The sequence below is a fragment of the Myotis davidii genome, unplaced genomic scaffold (genome assembly GCF_000327345.1).
Source record: "Myotis davidii unplaced genomic scaffold, ASM32734v1 scaffold135, whole genome shotgun sequence".
NCBI classification, from domain to species: domain Eukaryota; kingdom Metazoa; phylum Chordata; class Mammalia; order Chiroptera; family Vespertilionidae; genus Myotis; species Myotis davidii.
In genome coordinates this window covers 8,611,692-8,619,755 of record NW_006289813.1, presented here as the reverse complement: position 1 = coordinate 8,619,755, position 8,064 = coordinate 8,611,692, and positions in this window count along the sequence as shown.

Here is an 8,064-nt window from a genome sequence, read left to right as displayed (position 1 = left end):
AGGAGGACGGAGAGAAAGGAGGGAGGGAGAGAGGAAAGTAGAAGAATGGATGGGAGGTGGATGATGGATTATGAATGGATAAATGATGGAGGGATGGATGAATGGATAGGTGGGTATGTGGATGGACGGTTGACGGGCAGGTGATTGGGTTGATGGATGGATGGATGGATGGTGGAAGGAAGGATAATAGATGGATAGGTGGGTGGGTAGATAGAGGGGTAGTTGGATAGATGAGCAAGTAGGTGGATGGGTGGAAGGTCCTGCATTACATCTAAAAGTCTGTCATTCTGGCCCAATATAAGATCCCCAATAAAAATATTGACCCAGACTCACTAAATTGAAGTACTCTGACATGGGGGCTAGACATCGGAATGCTGTATCTGCTACTTGTTCTCCAAGGAGACATCAGGCTCTTTAATGCTGTCCATTTCAAAACACCGGGAGAAGTGTACTCTTCTCACACCAACATGTGCAGGGGCCTCGCTGGGAGGCAGAGCCTGCCCGTGCCCCCAATTCTGTCAAGTGGGAGGTCTCAGCCCTCTGTCCACCCTGCACTTTACCATCGCATTTATGCTGTTTGCCAAGTGACCTTTAGACACAAAGTCTGCAAGTTAAACCCCAGAAAAGCCATGTGATTTTCCTTTGAGAGAAGCATTTTAATTTAAGGTTCAGCAACAGTGAAATCGGTGATTTAAAGGGTAAACAGATTCCTCTGCGTTCGGCTTTTTTTGCTTTTTCTCCACAATCCTTTAATCTTTAGAGATGCATCTGACCAGCCCAAAGTTTGTGGCCTCTACCTGAATCCTGATTCCTAGCAGCAGAGAAAAAGGTCACCTTTTTTTGAGATAGTTACTGTAATTAGCAAGTCCCATGTTCAGTTGTCCCCTGGATGCTGCTGCCACACCCAGATCTATCTGTTCCCCTCCTCCTTCCAAGGAGCCTCAAGGGCACAAAGTCCACCTTCATGGCCATGATTCCAGAGAAGAAGGCTGAGGCACCACACCCTCCCCACACATCCCTTCAAACCAACCCCAGAGCACTTGTGTTAACTGCCTGCACAGAAGGCTCCCGTGGGAGCTGGGAAGACAGAACAGGAGCAGACAGCACCCCTGCTTGCCAGGTAACTGGGAGGGGCTGGGCACCTAACTGCTTCCCAGGTAATTCAAGCAAAAGAATCTCCGCACTGGGCCAGGACCCACAGTTTTGGGTAACATCACATAGAATGGAAAATGTCAGAGTACTTCAATGTAGTGCGTCTGGTTTGAGACTTTTAACCCAAAATATCAAAGTTAGTGCACCTGAGAAGGGCAAGTTCTGTTTTGTGAAACCTGTTTCAGGTGTGTGTGTGTGGGTGGGAGTGGACGGGGTTGCTTTTTAAATTTAGAAATATGCTTTAAATCTCAGTCCACATCAGTACATATAGACACTCTTGGGGGGGGGGGGGGGGGGGGGGGGCGGGGAACAGGCCTTTGCAGGTCAGGGTCAAAGACTTGGGGCCCAGACTGAGAAGGGTGAGTGACCACCCCAGTCCGCCCAGCACTTCCCGGGATGGTTGGTCACTGGGGTCCACAGCCCCTGCAGCCCCCATGCTGTCCCTCTGTGAAGACCAGTGGGCTGAACCCTAAGTGCGGGAGGAGTGAGGCCCAGGACAGTTAAATCTGAGAAGGGTCACGGTGTCCTGAGGGGGAAGGTAGCAGAGGAGTATCTGAGGAGAGCAGACCTGTTTGCCCCACTGTGTCCCCAGAGCAGCTACAGTAGAAGGTGGCAGCTGATGAATGACACAATACAAGAGTGTCCAGTGAACTGAGGGTGCTAAGTGAACCCCATTTTCCTGTTCAGGACACCTCACAGCCCGTAGTGTGCTAGTGTGCACTGCTGTCTGCAGTGGGAACCAAGGGCTGCAGTGGACCGGCCAGGTGTGAACAGGTAACAGAGATGAGTGCAGACACCAGGAAATTCTGCCCTGAGAAGCAGCCCTTCCCTTTCTCAGGAGGCAGGTGTTCGCTGAGACGGAAGGCTCCCCCTTGGGGACACCAGCCTTGGGGGTCCTTGAGTATATCTAGCAATAGGTGGCATGGGAGAAAATACCACAAACCCTATTTGCTTGGAATATTGGCTCTCCCCAATTGAATGCAAAAAGCTTCCGTTTATATAACTGAACTTTAAAAGTCAAGCCACTTATGTACTTGAATGTATTTATCTAGAATTGAAATAATTTTAGTTATTCCAGGAGCTAAGTTCCTCTTGCCTTAAAGTTATTTGTTGTGTAGATGAAGAGTTGCCTCCGACAGAATATTTATTGTGTTAAAATTTGAATGGCAAATGTATTCACACGCTATCCACTTTAAACTGTGCGCCCAACCCTGCGGGTCCTCACGGGGACCTAGCCTGGTCTGGATCAAAGGTTAATATTTGAGTAGCTTTTCCATAAATGTATTCAAAGAGGGTATTATCAACCATCAGCTATTAAACATTCTGATTTATCCTTTAAGCCTTTTCCACACACAGACACTTAATCTAAAATTTTACATGTTCTACTATACCACAAAATGATTATTTTTAAAGCTTAGGAGGAAAAAGGGGGAAAGTCACCTGTAGATCCATTCCCCATGGCAGCAAAGTACGTTGGCCCTGTGCCACTGGGGTGCAGGGTCTTGTCTCAGTGTGTCACTGTTGGGACCCCTTGTCCTGTTCACCCTCTTCCCTGTCCACCCCAGAGGTGTTGGAGGAGGACATGGGAGGAGGGTGGGGGAATGGGCAGGGGCCCACTGCCCATTTCATGGGGGAAGTTCCCGCCTGCCTGTTTACTCATCAGTTTACTCGTTGTAAACAGGTGATCGCCAGGCCCAGCTGAAGATTTTAAACTATTAAGTAAGTATGGAAAGTCTCAGAGCACCTGGTGAGGTTGATGTAGAGCCATTTTCATGGGCTCTTCCCAGTGATCCGCTAACGAGATCACATTCTCGGTTGCACTCACTGATTGTTGCTAGCATGGAGGAAAGTTGCTTTTAACCCAGGCAATAGATTTTGATGGCTTCTCTCTAAGTTCTAACTAGAAATGCAAGTTTATCTGAACCAGTAAATTGATTTCTGTTTCTGACCTCAGCACCCTCGTGTGTCCTGGGATGATGGTCACTCCTACATGCTTCCTGCAGGCTTGTTGGAGGTGCCCATGGATCCACAGACATAACTGGGCACTGAGAGGTGGAAAACTATGGGCCGGGGCTTTGACCGGGGAGAGCTTCTGCCCCGTCATGAAACTGTCCACAGCAGCAACCAGGTCTCCTGTGGGAATGGACAGGCCTTCCCAGCATCAGCACCCCTTCAGCCACCTGTGGAAGGGGAAGCTCTCAGACCCGGCTGGACTGCTGCAGCTGTGGGCATCTCAGCAGGATGCCTGGCTGGGCCCAAGGGCACACACATTAGTGCCAATTCCCCCCACCCAGAGGGCGATTTGCCCTGAGCCCCAGACCTAACTTCTGAATCCAGTGCAGATCGGTTTCCTTCTGGCTGCTTCCAACTGGAGTCAAAATGCCTGGGGGCCGATTGACCGGCCACTCCTCAGACTCCAGGCAGAGCCCAGGCGTCTCCCACTTGTGCCCCCAAGCCTTCCCGGAGAGTTGCAGTGCACTGTGGGTTCTACTGACTATCATAGCAGCAGTGGACAAACTGGGAGACCATGGCTGCGCAGGCTAGGGCATGAGGGTGAGAGCGGTGCTTATAGCCCCACAGGTCAGCACAGGCCAGGGGGCTCCTTGTCCCCCAGAGGAGTGGCCCAATGGCCAGACATGCAAGCTTTCAAGGGTGACCACTGCCTTTCCTGTGTTCCAGCTGAGTCCTGGGTGCACGTGAGCCCTGGACCAGGCAGGACTCAGTATTGTTAAGTTGGGACTGAAGAAAAGACAGCATGTCCAGGGGCCCAAGGAGGGGAGGTCCAGTAGCCTGAGCAGCACCTTTGTGATTTCCATGATCCCACCACCTAATAGGGCTGCATTTGCTGGCTAGGAGAGCGCACTTTCCATGGAAGACTAGAGACTGGGTTTTCCCCAGCGAGAGCTGAAACGACCATGGAGGAGCAGCGCTATCTAGTCAGAGGGGCCTGGTCCCAGGGCTCCCTGGCCCTAGAGCTGTTCCATGGCTGTGCTGTTTTCACAACTGTGCTGTAGCACCACTGAGCTGTAGTATTGTTTGCACTGAATAAAGTTTCCTTGACTGCACCCCAATTGGGAATTCTTCTTGGCATTGAATTGGTGCCAACAAATCATCGGTCATACCAGGTGTAGCCACCTGCCCGGAGCCGGGTTCCTGCTCCTGCTCCTGCTCCTGTCTAGGCAGATCCCCACTGAGCACCAACACTGCCATCTTCTGGCACCTGGGCTCCCAACCCCTGGCCCAAGCCCCTAGTACACACCTCTCCCTTCTGGCCCTGCACTTACCCCCTACCCCTCCACCCCTCCACCCCTGTCCCATCCCGCCAGGCTGGCCAATGGTCCACTGGCCCAGGGGTGTTTCAGTTCAGCCAGGATGAGACAGAGGGCCACCTGACCTCACCCCGGGTCTCAGAATGACAGTACTTTGACTATATGCGGTAAGACAAGTAGAACTGTACACAGATAATGTGCCCCAGTTAGGAAATTTGTTTTGCACAGAGCTATGAGTTAGAAATCCTGGAGTTATTTTGTTTTCTAGAATTGAGCAAGCGAGCAAACATGTTTTGGATAATCAGAATTGGATACATAATTTTGCATAATTTTCGGGCCCTGTACAGAATGAGAACATGGGGCCCTTGTTCAGAATTCGTTAACAATTTCAGGACAGCGACGGTAGAGCATTAAACCAAGCCCTGCTGCGCGGGAGGCTCTGTGGATAATGAGTCTCAAGGTTGGATAAGGTGAATGTTGGTCATAAACACAGAAGGAATGCCAGACAGAGAAAAACAAACACGATGTGATATCACTTATATGTATTATCTTCTTAAAAATCCCAAACTCATAGAAAAAGAGAGATTTTCAGTTACCAGAGGAGTGGGGTGGGACAGAAGGAATTGGAGGAAGGGGGTCAGGTACGACTTCCAGGTGTAAGATCAATTAAGTCCTGGGCGTGTCTAGTACAGCCCGGGGACTACAGGTCACAGTGTCAGGTGGGATATAGTCAAGCTGCTCAGACAGCAGATCCTAACAGTAAAAACAATATGAGAGCATGTATGTTCAAGCTTATCCATTACTAGAGGCCTGATGCACGGAATTCGTGCAGGAGTAGGCCTTCCTTCCCCCGGCTGCTGGCACTGGCTTCCCTCCAGCACCTGGGACCCGGGCTTCCCTCGCAGCCCCAGCTTTGTCCAGAAGGATGGAAGGACGTCTGGAAGGACATCGGTCTAATTAGCATATTATGCTTTTATTATTATGGATGGCCCAGTTTTAAAGCTGAAGGCTGGAAACAACCCATGTCTGTCAAGATGGAGATAGCTGAATAAACTGTGGTACAGCCACAAAACGGAGAAATGTGCAGCTGTAAAAACATGTAGGAAATATCTCTATTTACTGCATAGCATTTTCTCCAGGATATAAAAAATAATAATAAAAAACTCAATTAAATGTCTGGAGATAAAAAAATATATAACACCTGAAATGAAAAAAACACACAGAATGAGCTTAATAGTTTAAAAACTGCAGGAAAATATTGGCAAACTTAAATACACAGCATTAGGAAATTGGAAAAATAAACCACCCTCAAGCTGTGTAACATACATATAGCTGGAACCCCCAAAAAGGGGGCAGAAAAAATATATTTGAAGAAATCTCAGCTGCAGTATTTTCAAATTTGATGAAACTCTCTCATTGAATAAGTTCAATAAGCCTCAAGCAGGACAAACAAGGGTAACCACACCATAGCATGTCATCAATAAATTGCTGAAAACCCACCACTTTTGTGAGACTAAACAAGTCATCTTTTCTGTCCAAGAACAGTTTAGACAGCTGCCACTTGGACTGCGTGACTTGGCAGCCACCATGTTGGCCACATGACTTGCAGCTCCCTGGGGGTCGCCATCTTGAAACGGCAAAGGCCAATCCCTCCCTTTGAATTAGCCAATCGAGAAAGACTGTGTGCCTGAGCTCCAAACAAGAGTGAGGGCAGGTCACGTGCGTCAGGATTAAAAAGCCGAGCAGACCACCTGCTCAGTGTGGGTGTGCTCCCGGGCCATGTGCGTGCACACCCTTCTGCACAGGAGTAAAGGTATTTACCTTGCTGCCTGGCTCCCGAGTATGTTTTGTGTTCTACCAGGATCCCTGAATCTGGGGGCTCACCTTACTTCTTATACTTTTTCAAAATATTCTAAAAGCAGTCAGAGAAAACTAACACACTATAGAAAGAGAAACAAAGACAGGGATCACTGCTAACTTTTCAGCAGAAACAATGCAAGCCATAAGACAATAAATAAAACATGTGCTTCAACGTGCTGGGGAAAAAAGGCTGATCAAACTAGAATCCTGTAATGAGTGAAAATACCTTTCAAAAATGACAGCAAATTAAAAACATTTCCATATAACCAATGGTTGACAGAATTCACCACCATTAGATCTGCATAACAGGAAATGCTGAAGTAATTGAGGCTAAAGGAATAAAAACTAGCTGGAAGCCAGGATACATACAAAAGAGGCAAGAGCAGGTTAAATATAACATCAACTGGTGATTGTTGGTGCCAATTCAACGCCAACAGAAATCCCCAATTTGGAAAAAGGAAACTTTATTCAGTACAAAAAAGTCCAATTGTGATACAGCACAGCTGTGGAACAGCTCTGGCGCCAGCCAGGCCCTTCTCCAGATACGCAACTCTGCTCCTCTGTGGTCTGCTTCATCCTTTGTTAGTCGGCTCCACTCTGCTCTGGCAAGACACCTTCAGAGTTTCATCTCAGCCAGGGAAAGGGCTTCCATCTTCCGAGCCAGAGGGGAACTGGTTTAAGTGGTCCCTGATTGGCCCATAGTCATGCAAATGAGGATTCCAAATCCCCACAGCCTGATTGGTCAGAACAGAGCCACTCTGATTTGCTGGAGCTGCACAGCTTCAGTTGGATGGAGGAAACCTCAGTCTTATCAGTTGAATTAGGATTCCAGGGATTCCTTCATGAGGGCTGGCTCAGATGGCAGAAACAGTGCAGGCAGGCAGTTCGGTGCAGGCTTCTCTGTGAAGTGAGTTTCTGTGAGAGGCACCTGTGTGGAAATGGCTGCTAGGCTGGTTTTTTTTTTTTTAATTTGAGTGCAGTTAGTCACTAGTAGCTCTTCTTGATAGGTGTGTTGCCCCCCACCCCCGCCCCAGGGTTTACATTCTAAAACACATGTTTGTTCATTTCTAACATATTTAAAAGATAACTGACTGTTCAAAGCAAAAAATAGCAATATGTCATGGGGCTGATGGCATAACAGAAGTGAAACTTATAGCAATAAAAAAGGAACAGGACAGTAGAAATGAAACTTGACTGTTTCAGGTTGTTGCAACCTATGTGACATAATATGATTTGAAGGTAGATTGTCCTAAGGTAAAGCTACATATTGAAAACTGGAAAATTAATTCTTTATAAGCCCCACTCGGAGGCCTATAACAAAAGATACATTTAAATCATCTTATATAATAAAAGCCTAATATGCTAAGTGTCTGATCGTTTGACCAGTCACTAAGACAAGTACTAACCACCAGGGAGCAGATGTTCTGACCGGTAGGTTAGCTTGCTCCTGGGGTCCAGCTGATCGGGACTGAGCAAGACAGGCTGGACATGCCCCTGGACGAATCTGTGCACCGGGCCGGTTTCAACCCGATCCCCGCAGGCCAGGCCGAGGGACCCCACCGATGCATGAATCTGTGCACCGGGCCTCTAGTTTAATAATAATTATACATATTTTTAAAATATGTTTTTATTGATTTTTAGAGAGAGATAGAAACATTGATAAGAGAGAAAGGTCATTGATCAGCTGCTTCCTGCACATCCCCTACCGGGCCTGTGCCCTGACTGGGAATTGAACCAGTGACCTCCTTGTTCATAGGTCGATGCTCCACAGCTGAGCCACCAC